The sequence below is a fragment of the Vombatus ursinus genome, unplaced genomic scaffold, assembly GCF_900497805.2.
Source record: "Vombatus ursinus unplaced genomic scaffold, bare-nosed wombat genome assembly UNPS02014792.1, whole genome shotgun sequence".
NCBI classification, from domain to species: domain Eukaryota; kingdom Metazoa; phylum Chordata; class Mammalia; order Diprotodontia; family Vombatidae; genus Vombatus; species Vombatus ursinus.
Window position 1 is genome coordinate 1,337,577 of NW_020954570.1, and position 23,071 is coordinate 1,360,647.

The 23,071-nt window shown below is 40.2% G+C and overlaps 1 protein-coding gene across 1 annotated transcript in view; it reads left to right on the forward strand.

Moving 5' to 3' along the window:
* The first annotated feature begins 4,618 nt into the window (after positions 1 to 4,618).
* CUNH5orf30 (chromosome unknown C5orf30 homolog) overlaps positions 4,619 to 23,071 on the forward strand; it is a 42,107-nt gene continuing 23,654 nt past the window's right edge. The window contains exons 1-2 of the mRNA XM_027869196.1: positions 4,619 to 4,701; positions 15,400 to 15,489. The gene's annotated coding sequence lies outside the window, so the exon portion shown is untranslated. The remainder of the gene's footprint in view (positions 4,702 to 15,399; positions 15,490 to 23,071) is intronic.

A 23,071-nucleotide genomic window follows, 5' to 3' on the forward strand; every position in this document is an offset into this window, starting at 1 on the left:
AAATCCCATCTTCTGGAAAAGACTTTTGTCTGTTACCTTCAATACTAGTGCCTTTCCTCTGAGATTATGCTATATTTACAGATTATGCTGTATTCATCTTGTATATACATAGTTGTTTATTTTCTCCCCCATTGGAACATGAACTTCTTGAGAAAAGTGACTATTTTTGCCTGTCTTTGTATCCTCAGTACTTAGCACAGTTACTGGCACATAATAAGTGCTTAATTAATGCTTGTTGACTTGGTTGTGTTTGGTTGGTAAGATTTTGGTTGTGAAAGACAGGGAAAATAGGCTGAAAAATTGAGGGATGGTAGGATCCTTTATCATCTCATTACTGCATTGTAACAATATCAATATTGATGTGGTCCAGTTTTTCCAGGTGTGTTAAAAGTTACTGCCCTTTCTGGTCTCACTTCTCCAATACCCACTCTCACTGGCAGGATGGATCCTCAAAAAGGTGGCAGCTACCTTGGAAGTTCCAGGGGTAACTATGTAGGTGACTATTCCTAACACTGTAGGTCAATCACCCTTTCCCCCACTAGTGTACTTTCCATTAACTATCAATGAATAGACTTGATTAGTTCTTAGAAAAGACATTCACTCAAATGGAAGAGTAAGAGCAGTGATTACAAAGCATTTCTCCTCCAAACCTGGGGCACATTTTCCTACAAAGATATTGGGTCTAGGGTGGGAGGAGGGAGAAGAGAGTGGGCAAAGATTAAAAGTACAATAATAGAGAGACAATGTGTAGAGAACACCTGTGGGCAAAGTACACAACCTTTGAACTCAGCAAGAGGGCCTCAAAAGTCCTTTCTCTCTCTAGAGAATGCTCAGGATCACTGTGGTATGAGGTATTGGTGTTGGTGACATATCAATCACTCTGCCGCAAGGCAGAAAAGTAGCTATCTTTCCACAGAATATGGCATGTAAGGTGGATGAGTTGATCTGCTATTGGACATGGTGTGGCAGGTAGCTCAGCAGCGGGGCTAGGTTGGCTATTTACAGAGTGTTACACTTCTGCTGGACAGGTCAATCTGTTGGACTTCCTGGGCTTGTTCCTTTGATGAGCCAGTGCAGTCTCCAATCAACACCTCTAGCTGTAGGCTAGGCTGGGTGTTCTTGTACTCTTTCAGCTGGGGTATTATACTTGGACTGTTTCTGTGCCATTTCAAAAAGCCTAAGATTGGCTGAAGCCTCTCCAATCCTCCTTACTCAATGCCTCTGTTCTGAGGTTGGTCATCTCCTAAGTAGGAGGCCCCCCTCTTCTGTGTCAATTTTTCCTAGTTCAGAGCTGGGTTTTCTCAAGAAGAGACCTAGTCCGAACCAATAGTAACAATATAGCTACATTTCCCAGACTCCTATTGGGTCTTATTGAAATAAATATCTGGGGACAAAAGTACTGAGACAAAAGAACTTGGGCAAGTTCATTTTCTCTGCTGGCCTTTTCATATACAATTGAATTATTAAAAGCTTCAGAATCCCTTCCAAATATGGCATTTACACTTGAAAGGTACTTGACTTTACATTTCATTCTCTCTGTCTTTGCCCCTACAGCATTCAACTTTTCATAATTTTTAAAGGGACACATTCTTTTAAAATTTTTTTTACATTTTATTTTTTTCTCAATTACATGTATGCAAAAATTTTTTACATTCTTTTTTTAAAATTTTGAGTTCCAAATTCTCTCCCTCCCTCCCATACCTCCCTCCTCCTTGAGAGAGCAAGCGATTTTATATAGATTATATGTGTACAGTTTGGCAAAACATTTCCATATTAGCCATGTTGCAAAAGAAAACACAGACCAAAAAAAAAAGAAAAAGAAAAAGAATAAAGTATAAAGAATAAACCAAGAATGAAAAAAAGTTTGCTTCAATCTGCAGTCAGACTACATCAGTTCTTTCTCTGGAGGTGGACAGCATTTTCCATCATGAGTCCTTTGGAATTGTGTTGGATCATTGTATTGCTGAGAATAGCTAAGTCATTCACAGTTGATCATCTCACATTATTCCTGTACTGTGTATAACATTCTGCTGGTTCTGCTCACTTTACTTTGCACCAGTTTATGTAGGTCTTTCCAGGTTTTTCATGAAAGCATACTGACCATCATTTCTTACAGCACAATAGTATTCCATCACAATTGTATATCACAACTTGTTCAACCATTCCCCAACTGATGGGCATTCCCTCATCTTCCAGTTTTTTTTGCCACTACAAAGAGAGTTGCTATAAATGTTTTTGTACATATGTGCCCTTTTCCTTGATCGTTTTAGGGTACAGACATAGTAGTGGTATTGCCAGATCAAAGGGTATATACAGTTTTATAGTCCTTTGGGCATACTCCCAAATTGTTCTCTACTATAGCTGTACCAGTTTACAACTCCACCAACAGAGCATTAGCGTCCCAATTTTTCCATATGCCCTCCAACATTTGTCATTTTCCTTTTCTATCACATTATTATTCCATAGGGGGCCATCTCCAGTCATCCTGATCTGTATCTTGCCACTGGACTCTGATGGCTCCAGAGGAGAAAGTGAGCTTGGTGACCTTGCACAGCCGTCCCTCACTTAAATCCAATTCATTTGCCAGTAATGGCATCATCTTCCTGATGTCATGGTCCTCTTTGAGAATGAAGGACAAACAACAACAACAACATTATTGAATAATATTAGCCAATCTGACAGGTTTGAGGTTTTAATTCGCATTTCTCTAATCAATAGTGATTTAGGACATTTTTTAATGACAATAGATAACTGATTTCTTCTTCTGAAAATTGTTCATATCCTTTGACCATTTATCATGTGTGTAATGACTCCTGTTCTTATAAATTTGACTCAGTTTTCTATTTGAGAATGAGGCCTTTATCAGAAACATTTGCTGTAAAATCTCTTCCCCCGCTTATTGCTTTCCTTCTAACTTGGCTGCATTGGTTTTGTTTATGCAAAACCTTTTAAATTTTATGTAATCATAATTATTCATTTTACATCTCTAAATACACCCAGGGCACGTAGGTGGATAGAATGTGGGGCCTGGAGTCAGGAAAACTCATTTTCCTAAGTTTAAAACTGGCCTCAGACACTTACTAGCTTTTGACCCTGGGCAAGTCACTTACCCCTGTTTGCCTCAGTTTCCTTATCTGTAAAATGAACTGGAGAAGGAAATGGCAAACCACTCCATTACCTTTGCCAAGAAAACCCTAAATGGGGGCAGCTAGGTGGCACAGTGGATAGAGCACTGGCCCTAAGTCAGGAGGATCTGAGTTCAAATTCAGCCTCAGACCAAACACTTGACACTTACTAGCTGTGTGACCCTGGGCAAATCACTTAACCCCAATTGCCTAAAAAAAAAAAAAGAAAAAAGAAAACCCTAAATGGAGTCATAAAGAGTTGGACACAACCGAACAACAACTACGCTTTCTATCTCTTGTTTGGTCATAAATTCTTCTCTTAACCATAGATCTGACAGGTAAAGCATTCCATGCTTATGATATCACTCTTAATGTCTAAATCATGTACCCATTTTGACCTTACCTCAGCATATGGTATGAGATGTTGGTCTATACCTAGTTTCTGCCAAAGTGCTTTCCAGTTTTCACAGCAATTTTTGTCAAACAGTGATTTCTTGAAAGGGACATATTCATACACAAATTGATTGATGGAAAAAGTTTGTATAGATGGTAATGTTTTTCTGTTAAAAAAAAATTCTGTTTCTTAGCACTTTTTGCCATCCTGTCATTTCACCATTGCCAGTGGAAAGGGACATTATTTTTTTTTTTTCTTCCTCCATGGGTTTCTTGATCCCTGTCCTCAAGGAGCTCACATTCCAATGTAGGAGTTACTGGCCTGCTCCCCATTCCTGGAATTCTCTCCCTCCTCATCTCTGCCTCCTGGCTTTCGTAGGTTCCTTCAAGTCCAAGCTAAAATCTCACCTACAAGAAATCTTTCTCTATCTCCCTTAATGCTAATATTTTCCCTTCCTCGCTGATCTCTTGATTTTTCCTGTCTGTACATTGTTTGTACATAGCTTTTTGCATGCTGTCTCTCCCATCAGACAGTGAGCTGTTTGAGAGCAGGGTTTATCTTTTGCTTTTCTCCACATTCTTGGCGTTTAGCACAAAGCCTGGCACATAGTAGGCGCATAGTAAGTGCTCGTAGACTTGATGACATGACCTTGAGCAAATCACTTCATTCTGAGCTCAGTTTCCTCGTGTTGTCTGTAGGAGGAGGGTTTGGGACCAGATAATCCCCTAAGATCCCTTCCAACTTTAAATTCTTGACAATGTGCAAAATTGGAAGGTGAGATAGGAGCACGGGACGTGTTTATCTTTGAGGCAGCCAGCCGGAGGATGCGGCAGCTGGAGTTGCAGTTTGGGACTAGGCAGGGGGTGCCACCCTTCCTCCCCGCTCCACCCTTCCTCCGGCTCCCGCTCTTTCCCTCCGAGGTGGCCCCACCCCGCTTCTGTTTTGGGCCCGAGGAGGCGGAGCACGGGACGCTGACTGGCAGCGCCTCCGCAGCCAGAGGAGGAGGCGGAGACAAGCCCGGGACTGCTGCCGCTGCCACGGCTCCTGCTGCCGCTTGGCTCCGCTCCTGGGGGACTTCTCCGCCACGCTGCTCGGATCTCGGGGCGCCCGTCTCCCTGCGTCCCCGGCCAGGCCCTGCCCTGCCCAGGAGGGCGCTGCTGGCACTGGGGCTCCAGGACCCAGGTAGGTGGCACAGGGACCATGGCGCTTGGAGCTGCCTTTTGTACTGCAGGGAAGGCGGTACGCCTAGGTGCGGGTGCCCTACGCGCCCCCGCGACTCCAACGCATCCCTTCCCGCGAGCGCAGCCCCCAGCTCCTGGGCGGAGGCCGGCCCGGCCCCAGCCTCCCGGAGACTGTTCGCTGCAGCTCGGAGGGATCCCGGGCCGCTGCCGGCCCCGCTCCCGCGGGGAGGCTTCGAACCGGCTTTGGCGAGGGCGCGCGCGTGTCGGGGGGTGGGGCCAAGGGGCCCGTGCCAGCCCCGGGGAGGGCGCGCGGGGGATAGAGAGCTGGTCCTGCAGGGATGGGGGTAGGGGGCACTACGTAGGAGGAGGATTACAGTGTGTCAGCGGCCCTGGGGTGGGGCTGGAGATGTGTGTGTGTGTGCATGTGTGTGCCCACGACCGGGTGTGTTCCCTGAGAGTGTGGAATGGTGCTTTTGAATCCTACCAACCCTGGGCTCTCCATCGTTTGCGATCCGTGCGTCTGTGTTTGTGTACGCCTTTGGGCCGTGCAAATGCATGCATCCACACTTTTTACGGTCACGCACACACGCCGGTGTGTCCGGGTGTTCAGGGTGTATTTCCGGGGGACCGCTCTGCCGCCTGCTTCGTTTCCCAGCTACACCCAGGTTGCACTTGGTCCCTGCCCCGGAGAGTCTGGGGGAGGGGGAAGGTGACAGATAGTGACTTCTGCGTGGGTGTCTCCCTGTCCTTATCGTGCCCTGCCTCTCCCCTCTCCAGCTTCCCTCTCCTCGAAGTCTTCCTTCCACGGCAGATCTGGGTGTAATTGGGAAGGAGTTCCCGCTGCCCTGCCCTCTTGCCCTGCCCGGGCACGGGGAGGAGGGCGGGATGGGCCTTGACCTGCTTCCTTAGGCTCTGCTGCCTCGGGGGGTGATTGTGGGTGGGAGCGCGCACGGGCCAGAAGTGAAAGTGCCGGAGCGCGGCTGGTGGCGCTGGCATCCATCCCTGTCCCTTCTGGACTTGGGGTTACCTTGGAAGGTGAGGAGAAAGGGCTTGCAAGAGGCAGTGGGAGGCTACGGGGACGTGGACCAGTGATGCTGCTGACCCCATTGTTGAGGCTGCCAAATTCTCTCTGGTGGTAGAGCCTAAATATCACCGCCAGGATGGAGAGAGCGCGAGAGGGGAGTAGCAGGTTGGTGAGGGAATTCCTCTTCTGATGCTCTCTCCGGCCTCTCCTTAGCCCAGCATTCTCAAGGACCTGTCTCTTCCTTTCCCACCCTGGCTTGCATGCAGCCCCAGGTAATCTATTTCAGCCTCAATGATTCAGTTCTTTTTTTCACCCTTCTTTTTCACGTGCCCGTGTGAGGGGTGGTTAAAGGTACATAAGTAGCAAAGGACAAGGGCTGGTAACTTTTCACTCATGTCAGAGGGAGAAGGAAAAATCCCAGAGATGGCATTTATAGGAGCACCCATTGAAGCTATTTTACCCTAGCTGAAAAGACAGTCTGCAAAACATCGTGGCACTGCAGCAAGCCTAAGTTTTACATTCTTCTCTCCACCCCTCCCCCCCTTTTGAGCTACCATATGCTGTGGGGCTTGTTACTGGTCTGTTGTTTTTTAATTTGCTTATAAAGCTCAGAGATGGAAAGCTCAGAGAGTACACTTCCTCTCCCCGAAGTTTATTCCCATTGTTTTTACAGATTTAAATATTGTCAGCAAAAACCTTCAAAATCTTATGACTCTGGATTAATTTTGGGGTTGTGGTTATGAAACTGGACTGAGTGTAGCATATTTCAGGTTTCACAGTATTTTATGAAACTGAACATGTTAGTAAAGTATCAGTTGAAGGAAGAGTTAAATGGGAAGTGAGGTAGTTTTGATTTGTTAAGGTTAGATGGGGAGAACAGATTGTTCAGGGATGAAAACCCAAGGCTCAGAATATGTAGGTTATTTGTTGTCTTAAATGAAAGTTAGTACATTTTTATTTAGTATTTTTATGCATGCTGGTTCGTGACTTATTTTTCATTTGACGACCCCAGAATTTAGTGTGGCTACAGCAATTAAGCTCTTTTACTTAGATACACAATTTGAAGTTGTTTTTTTTTTTTTCCCTCTCTGATATATGTCCTGTAAACTCAAACAGGAACAAAACATCAGTGAGGAAAATCTTGAACAGATCTTTTTAGAGTGTAGCCAGTTCTGCACTTTTTGTTTGAAAATCAGTATAACATTTTGGTTGTCCTTCAGAACAGATTTGTATGTTACAAAAAAGACTTCAGACAGACCTATATTTGCAGTTATTGTCAGTCATGTTTGCAGCAGTTCTAAAACAAGGATGATTTCATCAATACTAAAGGCAACCTTGGTAACCTAGTTTGTAGGTTTAGCAGCATTGAAAGATACTGAATGAAACAATGCTGCACTTCAGATAATTTTAGGGAGTTTGATATTTCAAATAACTTCCTTAGTTTGATGTCAAAGTATTAATTGTTCAAAGTATCAGAATGATTGAATACCAGGCTCCTTAAAATTATTAAAAGTGCTCTTTTTCTAATAATAGAAATTCAAATAACTAGTATTAGAATAATAAGTTTTGTCTTACTTCATCAAATATGGATTGTCCAGTAGTAGTTTTGAAGTTATTTTTTTTTAGGAAGTGTAAGATTATTTTCGGAAAAGTTCTGTTCTAATTAAACTAGAAGTTTACCTTTAAAGTTTGAAAGGTTAGGGCTTAGGAAAATGCTCTGTTTGATAAAGCACAGTGGTTTGAAAGTAACAACCATGTATATATTAACACACATTTTCTCTTTTATGTGTGGTGAGTTTTTAAAAAATCAATCAAATGTTTTTGTCAGCATTATTGCCTCAGTTGGTGATATTTTGATCCCCTTTTCACTTGTTTTCCAAGTTAACAAAATTTTTCATTAGTCTGAAATAATCTTAGAACTTTTTTAAAACTATCTTAGAACACTTATACTTAGAACTTTAACCTTTAACGGTTTTTTTAAAAATATCGATTAATCCTCACAGCCCATCTGAGTCTTCTCAAATACTAATATCAATTTTCATGAAAAGAAATAAATAGTTTTTGGACCTTGAATTATAATTTATGTCTTAGGCTCACAGTTTCTGTACTTAAAAACTGTCTCTTCATAAATCCTGAAATAGTGAAAGAATTCATTAGCTTATCCTTTTGAGGGCATGTGTGCTGAGTTGGGTACTTGCCTATTTTGAGTACTCTTTTCTGTTAATGTATCCCTATTGATTTCTTAGTGAATGCTTTTTACTTCTTTTTCTCCTCCTTGTATTTTTAAATGGATGGACACTGAAATCTTTTTTATTTTTTGGGGGGGGGAGGTTCTGAACCTCTCTGTCTTAAAATATAATTTAACACCCTGGGTAAGAGCTCCTGGGTCTTAGGAAGCCCTTGGCAAGTAGGTAATTTTTTTTAATCCTTTGATCTTGGAGAGATGGATGTCCTTTTTGTCGTCTTTGATATCTTTTACTACTTCACCTGCATATGTGCAGCTGGTGTTCAGTGTAGCATCTGTAGCATCTTCTTTTTAGGGAGTTTGTACCTTGGCTGGTTTCAGGTCTAAGTCTTTGCAAATTTCCCCCCAGTTTCCTAATGGGCTTTGTTTGCCTTTTCGGTTCCACCCCCTTTGCCTTCTGTGCTGCTGTTGATGAATTCCTTTTTCAGGAGACTGGTTGCTTTTTACCATCTTTAGACTTTTCCATTCTTAGCAGTTTCCAGGATAATGTCATAGTGTTTTATGTCTGCTTCCACATGGTTTATGCATGATTTCTTGTAGTTCTGGGCATTAAATCTTATCTGCCTCTCTAGCTATGCCTTTTCTTTTCTTTCTTTCTTTTTTAATTTTTTTTTGCAGCATTTTGCCTAAGGTGCTAATTGTGTCCCCCCTCCCCCCCAATGTTGTCTTTGTATCTATGATGGGGTCCTAGCTGTTAATTTCTAAGTTAAAAGTAGTGACTAAAAAAGCCTTATTGTTCAAGAGCGTTTGATATGCTTATTAGTGGAAAGAAAGGATGTTGAATTTGGAGTTAGCCTGGGTTCCAATTATGACCTTTCTACTTGCTACATGTGTTACTTTGGTCAAGTCACATAGTCTCATTGGGCCTCAGTTTTAGTCATCTGTAAAATGAGGAGGTTGAACTAGATGACCTCTGAGTTCCCTTTCAGTTCTGTCTATGATCCTGTGATCATGAAATTTTCTCTCCTTTTTGATGCTGTCAGATATTTTGTCAATGGTGCTTTTACATCACAGGTTCACAGAACATTCAGTAGTTATTAAACTGAAGGAAGGAAACCAGTATTTATAAAGTGCCTGCTCTGAGTCAGGTGCTTTAAAAATATTGTCTCATTTGATCCACACAACAACCCTGGGAGGTAGGTGCTGCTATTATCATCACCATTTTATAGTTTAGATCCTGAGGCAGACATGGGTTAAGTGACTTGCCCAGGGTCACACAACTAGTTAGTATTTCAGCTTTGGTTTTTCTGACTCATCTATCTACTGTACCACCTCTGATCAGAGGTGAAGAATTTCTGTGACTTTATGGTGTATCTTTACCTACTTAGCTTTACCCACTTTTAGAAAGTCACTTTTGGAGAATGTTCATTTTTGTACTCTCCTGTGGTATTTTCAGTAATGTGAAATGTGATCTTAAATGTGATCATTTTAAAATAGCTGTGTAATGACATATTACTCAGCATTGAGTTACACAAAATAATGAGTCATATCATAAACAAATAAAATGGCGATAAAGTATAGCGTTCTCCCTTGATTTCACCTTGTTATGTTCTCTTTGATTCTGTGTTCTATTTTTAGCTGGGTGAGGAAGTCATAGGTATAATCAGTTACTATGGTTTATTTACTATGAAATTACTGACCATTCCCTCTGTTGCCATCTGTCCTTAGTTAATAGGGCCCTCTCTGATTTGTCTTCTTCCCTTCCTCAAATTATAATAAAAGGTCAAGAAATGAGTTGAAGTTTAAATATTTTATAATATTCTTCATAACTGTTTTGAGTACTGTTCTTGAAAAAGCTGATAAAATAAGCCTCTGAGAGTTCAAAATGAGTAAGTTTTGTTGTAAAAGACACAACTTTGTAATATATTTTGGAATCACTTTATTTAAAATTCTAATCCTGGAAGTACACAAATTATAGATAATACTTATAAGACTGAAACCAGGGAGCTAAGCTAAGGACTACATGGAACTTCAGTCTAGAGCAGCATAGTGGTTAGTGTTTCCTGGTTTTTCTTTTTCCTACTGTAGTCTTTGATTTGTGTTACAATGTGGGGCAATGTGCTAGGCAATGCAAAAACTTATTTATGACATGCTCCCTTCCTTCTAGGAGTTGTGATCTACAGAAATATGCAAAGTATATGCTAAGGTAGTATGAGACTCATTAATAATACTTGTTTGTTATTGATTGATTTAATACTATGATATAACAGTTGTGCCCAATGATAAGATGACTTGATATTTGGAAATCTAAGTTCAACTAACAGTCATTAAATTATATGATTTTTACTTAAATTTAAATGCTAGAAAATGTCACTACTGGTTTATTATACCACAGTGCTCCTGTATGTTGTCTCCTTCTACTAGAATTTAAGCTTTTTGGGGTCAGGGAATAAAGTTTTGCTCTTTGTACTTGATCTCAGGTGCTTAGCACAGTTCTTGGAATATAGCAATTCTTAACAAATGGTTTTTCATTTGACCATTTCAGAATTACTCATTTTATAAAAAGATTCTGAATAACAGGCCTCTTTTAAGAGCCAGAAGGAACCTTAAATATTGTGTAGGTAAATCCCCTTATAGAATGCTAATAATAGCTAGCATTTACATAGTGTTTTAAGGTTTGTAAAGTGCTTTACAAATATTATTCCATTTGATCCTTACAACAACCTTGTGAACTAGAGGGTATTATCATCTTCATTTTACAGATGAAGAAACTGAGACAGGCAGGGATTAAGTGATTTACCCCCATAGCAGGTAAGTATCTGAGGCCAGATTTTAATTCAGATCTTCCTGATTTATGTCTAGTATTCTGTCCACATCAACACCTAAAAGAAAAAAATCGAGAATTTTCAAAAAATCAACTGTTGCACAAAACAAGGCATACTTGTGTGTGTATGTGTGTGTAGATGTGTAGATGTGTGTAAGTGTATATATGCGTGTATATTTATCTATCTCTATTTATCCAATGGGCTTATGAGCTCTCCATTAATGAATTTTTGTGATTCAATACAGATTAGTTTCTGTTATAATAATATTAAGAAAGTAATTCAGTGTTTATTATGCTACTTTTATATATAAGCCACTATGTTAGATGTAAAGGATAATCAGGATGAGCAAGACCTTATTCTTGCCCTCAAGGAGCTTATTATAATCTACTAGAGAAGATAAATATTTTCACAAATAACTGAAGGACTAACCAGAATTTCAGGAGAGGTACAAATACTGTGAGGGTTCTGAGGAGGCCAACCTCACTGCTGGTCGGGTAGGGAATTAGCTCAGTGGCAACTACATGGAAGAGCTTGCATTCAAGGATGCAAAGGATTTTGGTGATTGAAAATTGTGGCCAGGGAGAACCTGCTAAGTATAAGTCTGGGTGACCCATAAAGTACAGGAGGGGAGACAGAATGAGCTGAGGTTGGAGAGGGATGTTGGCCCTAATATATGGAGGGCCTAGCGTTAAAAGCCCTCCATACACTTTACCATTTAGTTGGGAGGTCATCTCAGGGGGAAGGCTTTACAAAGGGGAGAGGGGGGATTGGAAAAAGCCTCTTGAAGAGGGGAGATTGGAAGGAAGTCAGGAGGCAAAGGTAATGTTCTGATCTTATAAGTAGTAGGGGTGCCAAAGCCATAGTATCAAAAGGCCGTAAGTCTGGAGGTAGAAGGAAATTCAGAGGCCAACTGGTGTAACTCCCTTCACTTTACATATGAGGAAACATAAGCAAGTAAAAGACATTACTCCATGAAAATACTGCAGACAAAATGCCACTCCTCAAGCATACCTTGCCCTTTTCTGCCGCTGTGGCTTTGCTCTTGGCTGCCATCTCTGCCTATCAAATGAAGTCCAGCTCATCCTTCAGGATCTACTTAAATGTCACCTCCTCCACAAAACCTTCAATGACCCTTCTTTCCTCCCAACCAGATAGAATGCTCTTTCTCTCCTTTAAGTACTTTTTTTTAATCGTTGTTGTTCAGTTGTGTCCAACTCTTTATGACCATAGCATACCAGGCCCTTCTATCCTCCACTATTTCTCAAAGTCCGTCCAAGTTCATGTTGTTTCCATGATACTTTCTTATCCATCTCAAACCCCTGCTGTTCCCTTTCCCTTTTGCCCTCAGTCTTTCTCAACATCAGAGTCTTTTCTAGTGAGTTCCATTCTCTCATTAAGTGACCAGAGTATTTAAACTTCAGCTTCAGTATTTGACCTTTCAGTGAATAGCCTGAATTAATTTCTTTAAGTACTGATTTGATCTCCTTGCTGTCCAAGGGACTGTCAAAGCCTTCTCCACCACCATAATTCCAAAGCCTTGATTCTGCAGCAATCAGGTTTCCTTATAGTCTAACACTCACAGCCATACATTGCCATTAGATAAACCATAGCTTTCACTATGTGGACCTTTGTCAGCACCTCTGCTTTTTAGCATGCTGTCCATATTTGCTAGCTTTTCTTCCAAGGAGGAAGTGCCTTTTAATGTCATGGCTTTCAGTTGCTAACTGAAGTAATCTTTGAACCCAGGAATATAAAATCTGACATTGCTTCCATTTCATCTCCCTTTATTTGCCAGGAAGTGATGTGACCAGTTGCCAGGATCTTAGTTTTTTCGATGTTAAGCTTCAAGCCAGCTTTTCCACTCTCTTCTTTCACCCCATCAAGAGGCTTCTTAATTCCTCTTCACTTTCTGCCATCAGAGTGGTTCCTCTGCAAATCTGAGATTATTAATATTTTCCCAGCAACCTTAATTCTAGCTTTGGCATTTTGCATGATGTACTCTGCATATAAGTTAAATAAATAAGGTGACAATATATAGTCTTGTCATATTCCTTTTCCAATCTTCATCCAATCATTTATCCCGTGTTTGGTTCTAACTGTTGCTTCTAGGCCCACATACAAGTTCCTCAGGAAACAAGTAAGATGATCTGGTACTCTTTATCTTTTTTTTTCTACTTTCCTGTACTGTTTTTTGTGTTTGTAAACCTTATGTAAGAAGTTGTCTTCTTATGTGAAGGGCCTAGGCATCACTGATTGTTGCTAAAGTCAAGTGAAGTCAACAAGAATATGACTCCTTACTATGTGGGAGACGCTGTGTTAAGGGCAGATGTTACCAAGAAAAGCAAAAATATAGTCCCTGCCCTTAAGGAACTCTCATTCTAATGGAGGAGACCACAAGCAGACAGCTATGTAAATAGAAGATATATACAGTTGAGTTGGGAGGTCATGTCAGAGGGAAGGCATTAGAAAGGGGAGAAGGGGGATTGAAAAGGCTTCTTGAAAAAAGGGAGATTTTGGGGCATCTAGGTGGCACAGTGAATAGAGCACCAGCCCTGGATTCAGGAGGACCTGAGTTCAAATCCAGCCTCAGATACATAACACTTACTAGCAGTGTGACCCTGGGCAAGTCACTTAACCCCACTGCCTAGTCAAAAAAAAAAAAAACAAAGGGAGATTTGAACTGTGTGTTGAAGGAGGCAAAGCCAGGCAGGGAGAACATTCCAGGCATGGAGACAGGCTCTGAGTTGACAAGAGGGAGGTTCTGTGAAGCACAAGGAGATCAGTGTCCCTGGATGGTAGAGCAAATGGAAGGGATTTAAGCATAAAAGGATTAGAGAAGTCAGAAGAAAACATGTTGTGAAGGGGGAAATGGGCTTAAAAAATTTAACAGGATTTTTATATTTGATCTTGGCACTAAAGGGAGCACTGGAGTTTATTGAGCAGGGAGTGACACGGTCAGACCTGTCTGTTCTTCAGAAAGTTCACTTTGGCAGCCAAGTGGAGGAGAGACTTCAGGCAGGGAAATCAATCAGCCGGCTACTGCAGCAGTCTAGGTATGAGGTAATGAGGGCCTGGTGCAGGGTGGTGGCTGTGTGAGTGGAGAGAAGGGCACAGATGTGAGCAGTGTTGTGAAGATAGAATCAAATCTGTTTTGTTTTGTTTTGTTGAGTCATTTTCAGTTGTGTCTGACTCCTTGTGACATTTGGGGTTTTCTTGGCAAAGATGCTGGAGTGGTTTGCCATTTCCTTCTCCAGCTCATTTTACAGTTGAGGAACTGAGGCAAACAGGGTTAAGTGATTTCCCCACGGTTACCCAGCTAGTAAGTGTTGGAGGCTGGTTTTGACCTTAGGAAGATGATTCCAAGCCCAGTGCTCTATGCATTGTGACACCTAGCTGCCTTTATAGAATTTAACAGGACTTTGCAAAGTATACTACAAGTGTGGAGTCAAGAATGACACCTAGGTTTTGAACCTGAATGACTGTGAAGATTGTGGTCTCTTTCAGTAGTAATTAGAAAGTTAAGGAAGAGGGGAGGGTATGTGTGTGTGGGAGATAATGAGTTCTGTTTCGGACTTAAGTTTGAGATGTCCACAGGACATCCAGTTTGAGATGTAAAATAGGCAGTTGGGGATTTGAGACAGGAGATTAAGGATGAATAAATAGACAATGTGTGTGATTGTGTTAAAATTAAATTTCCCCTAGAATGCCCCACAAACACCTCAAGCTCAGTGTGTCCAAACAACTCATCTTTCCCCATAAACCCATCCTCTGTGCTTTCCAGTTTTTATTGAGTGTACCACCATCTTCTCAGCCACACTGGCTCATAAATTTAGAGTCATTCTTGGTTCCTCTCTTTCTTGAACCCTACCATATCCAAGTCCAAAGATATAACTTGGTTTTTTTTTTTCCTTTTCATTGTTGCTTAATGACACAATAACAGCAAAGTCATTTATGGGTAGAAAAATACTCTGAGGAGTTTTGGTGTGTCTTAAACTGTTCCAGGAGGAGATACCTACTTAACTACCTACCTACCTATATATACAAACATATGTGTATGTGTATATATATATGTATATACATATATATTATATATATATACACATGAAGAGAGAGAGAGACAGAGAGATGGTGGAAAACTTAGCTAGTGCTGTTATTAAAAATTACAAATTAAAAAATTACAACTTTTCTTCTTATTAGTGTTTGACAGTCATTGTTTATTCCTGACAATAATCTCCTATAGGGGATTATAATTGCCTACATTTTACTGGTAAGAGGGAGAGACACAGAAAAGATAATTGTATGAATCCACAGAAGGATCAGGATATTAGAGCCAACATTTAATCTTCAGATTTGAACTCTCATCCTTTAATTTAGACTAGTCAGCTTTTCTGAATCTCCACAGGGATTTTTTTTTTCATAGAGCACAGGAAAAAGAGCAACTCGCAGTTTAGAACTTTTGTGTTTTCCTTTAGTTCAACAAACTCAAAACTATTGTAATTGAATGAATTGAATGCTCAATCCTCTATAATTTGTACCCTCAGTTGATATGTTATGGTCTTGTTATTTTGTTTTGCATTTACAAATTACGTATTGCTTTGCAAATTGTAACTTAGAATTTTTTGGAGAGGTTTAAATTAAAGGTTTATTTTTATATTTCATGTTTAGGATCCGGAAAATAGCAAGAAAATTAGTATGCCTGTGCTCCCTTGGGACTCACTGGAAACTGTACCGTGACATCTGCTGGGACTTAGTCTGGTGAGCCATATTTTTTACCTTTTATTTTGTTAAGTGCTTGAACAAAAACATAATTCTACCATATATTCTGAGATGTCATAAAATAAAAATAAAATACTAGACATTATTGCAAATATGCTGTGCATACAGTACTTTGTCATTTTTAATGTATTGTATGCTTGTAATTGCTGTTTTTTTAACATTCAATATTGTAATTTGCTTTACTTTTTTCACTCTAATTTTTTTCTCTTTTGATATTTTTGCTTCTTTAAGATGGACAGTGTCTTATGGGCCATATTTCAGAGTACAGCAGTTAGTCATACTGTGGCTATTCTTAAGCTTAAATTTTTTTTCAAGGAGATTAATTTAGGTGGTATTTTAGTAAAAAAGTTACCCCTTGATCCCCTGACCGAAGTTTTGTGTGAAATATTGGTTTTTTGTAATGATATGCCAAAATTAAACCATCATTTATACATACATTGGAATTGTGAAGTTCCTTTCATTATGACTTAATGCATTAAAAATATAGTATACTCCTGTGCTCTTTCTATCATGTTGTTAGTGTGTCTCTACCAACATAACTAAACAGAAATTTTGCAGAATTGTTAGTTTCTTTCCACTATATCACACTGTTTATTGCAGCATTCCACCTGACCTGAGTCTTTGCAGGTCATTGCTTAGAACCACTTAGAGATATTGTCATAATCCTTGAGCTGAGCAGCTTAATAATAAACCATTGCCCAATTAGTTAGCAGCAGAATGATAAAGAAGAACAAGCTATAAAAGCTACTTTGGAATTCCTTTAAAAGGCAGATATAGGGTATCATAATTTTGCAAAAAGTGTTGAGAAGATAAGGGAATAAAATTCCATTTAAAAAAAAGGACAAGAAAGTAATTGCATATGGAAAACATCCTTATTGTATGTTGCTTGATTGAATTTGGTGCTTGTGAATTGCTATGTGACTTGGCATTATACTGGAACACCTACTTCTAGAGAGGAGAGAGAATCCCAAAGGGGAAAGCCTGATTAAGTATATTAAATGTTACAGGATGATGAAAACTAAAAGCACCCCCCCCCTTTTTTTTTGGTAATAGAGATCATAGGTGATCTTGGGAAACATCAAGTGGTGGAAATAGAAGCCATATTGCAAGGGGTTGAAAAGTGAATGGGAGGTGGGAAAGTGGAGGCAAGGAGTAGAAAGGACATTTTCTAGAAGTTTGGCTATGAAAGGCAGGTAAGATAGAAGATGATAGGTTGATGAAATGCTTGGATCAAGTGAAGGTTCTTTAAAGGTCAAGGAGATCTGGGTATGTATGAAGGTAGCAGGAAAGGAACCAGTGGATAAAAGGAGGTAGAAAATTAGGGAGAGAGAAAGGGTGGTTGAAGGAGGGCAGTTTGCTAAAGAGGATGAGTGGGGAAGGGAACAAGAGCACCATTAAGAGGGTTGGTACTGTTGAGGGGAAGGACCACTTCATCCTCTGAGATTGGATTAAGGATGGAAAGTATTGGGGAATGAAACTGAGGTGATTTGAAGTATGGAATTGGGGAGGAGAGTGAGCTCAGAACTTATGGTTTTAGCTTATTTTAGTAAAGTATGAGGTGAAGTCCTTTGGAGGTGGCAATATAGGTAGTTGAGAAGAGAAGGTTTGGAATAGCCACTGTGGGGAGTGCCTTGGGGTGTCCATCATTGGAGTATCAATGGATTAGCATGCAGCAGTGAGGGCTCATCTTAATTTCTATAGTGGCCCTAAATCAAAATGGTGGTGTGACACCCTAGAAGGATTTAGCAACATTTTAAGAGAAGGTGGGTGGTGGGAATAGCGTGAGACTGGGTTTGAACAGGCATGAGCAGTGATCTGATAATGGGACAAGGGAGTCAAGGGTCAAGGAAAATGTGAAGTTGAACCGGTTACTAAAAAGTCAAGATTTTGATGGTGTGAGAGCTGGAAGAACAGGAAATTGGTTGGATGGAGAAATTTCAGAGTTTTGGTTTATGGAGGTAGAACATCTGTGGGTGATGATGAGGTCAAGGGTTTGGCGATCAACATATGTAGAGATATCACAATTCTGGGTCCATCTTCTGAAATAGGTATACTTTCTCTCATACTCTCCCAACAGGGTCAAGAGGGGGAATGGAACTACTTCCATGCCCAGGTTCCTTTATCTGGATTCTTAGGGTTATTATCTACCAGCACCTAGGTCTTTCTCCCTCTTTTCTCAAGAAGCTCAGGTCCTAGATCATTCTCCGCCTAACTCCTTCATAACTTGCCCCTCTCCTACCTTTTCTAGTCTTCTAATACCTAACACTCTGCCTGACATCCACCAGTATGTACTCTGAGATCCAGTAACACTGTCCTTCTTGCTGTTCCTCAAACAAGATATTCCCATCTCTCATATCTATACATTTTCACTGATTATTTCCTATGTCTAGAATTCTCTTCTTCCCTCCTAGCTTCCCTGGCTTCCTTTAAGTCACAGCTGAACATCTTACCCTTCTACAAGAAACCTTTCTCAGCTCTCCTTAATCTGAATTCCTTCCCTCTGTTAATTATCTCTAATTTGTCCTAACAATACAGATAGAGGGACCTGGACCTGGAGATATTTCCATTCCCCCTCTTGACTATGTCAGGGGGATATGAGAGAAAACACACCTATTTCAGAAGAGGGAACCAGGATTGTGATATCTGTAGGAAATTAGGTTTCTGTGATTGCTAGGTGATAGGAAGAGGGTGAGATATATTGGTTAAAAATAGAATGAAGGTTCCATAGGAACAATAGAAGTTGAGAGTTAAATTAGTTAGTAACCTGGGAGGGCTGGGGCCTTCATGGTCATGGATGAGGGAGTGTGGAATGTGACTGAGGGAACAGAACTTGTTTCAGAAGCCTACAGCTTAGAATCACAAGAGTTTAGAATGGTGCCACAGGGCAGTAGGTTATGCCCTTTTCAGCAGTAATGGCAAATTTTATCTTATTATTGTTTTCTGAGCAAGAAGTAGTAAGTGTATGTGTTGGGGGGTGGGGGGGAAGGGGACAGGATTGGCAAGGTGCCCTCCCTGCCTGTCCTTATCGTGCTCATGAAATAAAGCTCTATTTGAGATTGAAGTGAGATTTAATTTACTCTCCAATCAAGCCAGGGCAGTTCTGCCCCTTGTAAGACCCGAAGCTCAGTGGATTCATTTCCCAGGGTGGGAGTGGTAATGTATGAGCAGGATTTCTGTAGGTCCCACGCTTCTCTCCTTGAGGTGAGAGATGGATGGCAGAGCAGAGGGCAGTATGGTCATCCTGTGGCTGGGATGTGATGTCCTGGTGGAATGGCTAGATAGAAATAAGCTTTGTTACAGTGTTGATGAGTTTTGTTTTACACATATACCAATCAGTATTAGGAGTAGTGCTGCCACTCCAAGACATGTGCCCAAATTCAGCATAAATCCAGGGGACCTGTCCTGGTAATGCTGCTTATTATTTGTATGATCTTGGGTCTTAATTGGGTTATTTCACCTCACTGGTTTCACCTTTATCATCTATAAAGTGAAGGGATTGGGCCTGGATGGTGTGGAAGATCCTTTGCAGGCCTAAATCTCATAATCCTGTAAATAAAGAAGTAAAAAAAGCTTTTGAGTAACCTGAGTAGTTGCTATAAAGCCTTTTATTTGTTTTATAGGAGAAACCCCCAGGCCCTGGTCCAGAGACCATCTTCTCTTACTTAATTAGCACTTCTAGCAAGTTTGATTTCTTTGCCCACAGAAGATTAGAACAGGTTGTGGTGTGGAGTAGGGTAAAGGGAGTAACGTGAATTGTCTACAATTGCCTCTATTTCTTTTTCCTCTTACTCCTCAACTCTTTGCATTTTGGCTTCCTACCTCATCACTCAACTAAAACTGTTTTTTTTCCAAAGTCAGCAACAGTCTTTCAACTGCCAAATCTGATGGTCTTTTCTTAGTCCTGCCAGTCAATCAACATTTGTTACATACCTATTCTGTGTCAGGGATTGTGCTCAGTGCTGGGGATACAAATGCTTTAAAAAAAAAGATAATTCCTGCCCATAAGGCGCTTGTAATCTATCTCTTTCTTTCTCTCTCTCTCTCTCTCTCTCTTTGTTTCTTTCTTTCTTTCTTCCTTCCTTCCTTTCTTTCTTTCGGTGAGGCCTTTGGGGTTAAGTGACTTGCCCAGGGTCACTCAGCTAGTGAGTATCATGTGTCTGAGGCTGGATTTGAACACAGGTCTTCCTGAATCCAGGACCGGTGCTCTATCCACTGTGCCACCTAGCTGCCCAAGGAGCTTATAATCTAATAGGGCAAGACAACATAAAAAGAAACAGAAAAACCAGCAGGGGACTAGTCCAAGAAGTCTCAAAGTAGTACATCCAGATAGGAAATAAGGAGAGCTCCTTCCTTAAATAGAGGTTTTGCAGTCTTCGGCTTTCTTAACCTACCTGCCATGGTTAACGTTGTTGACCATCCTCTCTTTGTCTTTCTGTCTTTCTGAGTTTTTGGGACACTACTCTTTCCTCATTGATCGGTCACTCCTTTGTGGCTTCCTTTGCTGGTTCATCATCCATATCCCACCTTTTAAATAGAGATATTCCCCTAGGCTCTTTCCTGGGCTTTCTTCGTTTTAAGGTGGTGTAGTGAATAGAACATTGGACTTAGGGTCAGGAAGATCTGAATTCAAATCTTGCCTCAGATACTGTGCGGGGAACCTGGGCAAATCCTTCTCTGGGACTCATTTTCCTCATTTGTGAAATATAAGGAAAACATTAAAGACTAATTATAAGGTGCTCATTAAGATCAAACTGTTTACTTATATATATATATATACATGAAAATGTTATCAGTATTCTTAAAACTGTCATCATTACTAAGATGGTTTGAAAGAAAGCCTGAATTGTGTATGAAGGGGTGATTCTAAAAAACAGAACTGGGTAGGAAAAGGTAAAAAAGAGCAATTGTCACATAAAAATGGGGCATGAAATGAAGAGCTAATTCAGAGGAAGCAGGGTGAGGATTGGAGAGTTTGATGATGTTGGAACCTTACTCTCATCTGGGTTGAAGTGGAAGCAATGTGTACATCTGGAGGGGTATAAAAGCCTTCTGAACTTGTAGAGAGGTTAACAAACTGGGGGACAGGGTGGGGAAGGAACTTTTAGAAGGGTGTTATAGATTACGGTCTAGAAGGGTGGGGGAGAAGATAAGGGAGGGACTTTTAGGGTAGGTAAGATAAGGAATAGGAGAGTAAGGGGAGAAAATAAGGTAATGGGGATAGAGTAAAGAGAGGCTGAGAAGGAAAATAGTGAGTGAAAATAAGATGGAGGGAAATCCAGAAGTAGTAATTATAACTTGGAGTGAGAATGGGAAAGGTCACCCATAAAACAGAAAGGGATAGCAGAATGGATTAAAAATCAGAATCCAACAATATGTTCTTTACAAGAAATACATTTAAGAATGTGAAATATATACAAAATTAAAATGGAGGGTTGGAGCAGAATTTATTATGCTTCAGCTGATGTTAAAAAAAAAAGGCAGGGGTGGCAATTAGGATCCAAGATCAGAAGAAAAGCAGAAAATTGGGGGGAAAATTTCTAAGTTTCTCAGAAAAAGGTCTCATATCTCAAATATATAAAGAACTTTGTCGACTCTGTAAGAATACAAGTCATTCCCCGGTTGATAAATGGTGAAAGGATATGAGCAGACAATTTTCTGATGAAGAAATCAAAACAATTTATAGTCATATGAAAAAAATGCTCTGAATCATTATTGATTAGAGAAATGAAAATTAAAACAACCTTGAGATAACATTTTGTATCTACCAGATTGGCTAAAATGATTGAAGAAGAAAGTGACAAATGTTGGAGGGGATATGGAAAAATTAGGACACTAATTCATTGTTGGTGGAATTGTAAACTGATCCAACTGTTTTGGAGAACAGTCTGGAGTTATGCCCAGAGAGTTATTAAGCTGCCTATACCCTTTGACTCAGCAATACCACTTCTAGGTCCATTTCCAAAGATGATTAGAGAAAAAGGAAAAGAACCTATATGTTCTAAAATATTTACAACAGCTCTCTTTGTTGTGGCAAAGAGCTAGAAATTTCAGGGATGCCCAGCAATTGGAGAATGGCTGATACAAGTTGTGGTGTATGATTGTGATGGAATACTGCTGTGGTATAAGAAATGATGAGCTCAATAATTTTAGAAGAACATGGAAACACTTGCATGAAATAATGAAGTGAAATGAGCAGAACGAAGAGAACATTGTATACAGTAACAGCAATATTTTAAGAATGACTTTGAGCAAATAAGTCATTTTGAATATTCTAAATACCCAAATTAACTATAAAGGACATATGAAGAAAGATACTATCTGCATCCAGAGAAAGAACTGATAAATAGAAGTATGTATAGAATAATTTTATACACACACACACACGCACATACCTATTTGTGTCTAATGGTAGCCATCTCTAGGGTGGGGGGAGGGAGAGAAGAAAAAAATGAAAAAATATATGATAACTATTATGTATTTAAAAGGAGTGGCAAGTTGTACATAATAGAGTTTCAGTTTCATATGCATTCATCTTTTTAAAAATCATACTATGTTATGGAAATGCTTGTTTTATTCCATAAATTAAACAAAAATTTTAAATGAAGGGATTGGACTTGATGACTTATAAGGTCCTTTCCAGCCTATGAATCTCTCTGTACACCCTTTCTCTTGGTGATCTGGTTTGATCTCTTACGTGTCTTCCTAAGATCTACATAACTCTGGCATCACATTACCAGCTGCCTATTGGACATTTCAAATGGAATGTCTTAGAAACATTATAAACTCTGAAAGAGTAAAATGGAACTTATCTTTTCCCCCACACTCTGTCCTCTTCCCAATTGCCTTATTTCTGTCATTCTGTCACCATTTTTCTATTCTACGTGGTGCATAAGTCAGTGTTATCCTTAACTCCTCCCCTCACATAGCCAGTTAGTTGTCAGATCTTAACTGTTTCTACCTCCGGAGCACCTCTTACATACTACCTCTTCTTATCATTTCACACCTCATCATTGCAATGGCCTCCTATTTGATGTTCCTGTCGTAAATCTGTCACCCTCTTATTCATCATTATTCATCACTGCTGCTGCTGCTAAAATATTTTTCTTTGGTGCATATCTGACTATGTCACAGTCCTATTCAGTAAATTCCAGGGGCTCCCAGTTGCCTCTAAGATCAAATAGGATCATAGGGTCATATATTTAGAATTGAAGGAACCTTAATGGTCATCTAGTGCAACCTCTTGTTTGAGAAACTGTGGCAAAGAGATTCTTGCTGAAAGTTACAAAGGTAGTTAATTGTGCAACCAAAATTAAAACGTAAGTCTTCTGACTCCAAAATCAGTACTTTTCCATTGCACAAATGCCTTCAGTCATGAACTTTGTATGGTCTTTAAGCCTTTCACAACCTGGGCTTAACTTGGCTTTCTATTTTTTTTTCTTTTTGTTTTTCTGTTCATTCCCTTTCTGCACTCTTCTGTGTAGCCAAACTTGCCTTCTCTCCCATGTCCCTCATGGGTCACTCCATCTGTCGTCTCCATACCTTCGCATAGATCATCTTTCAT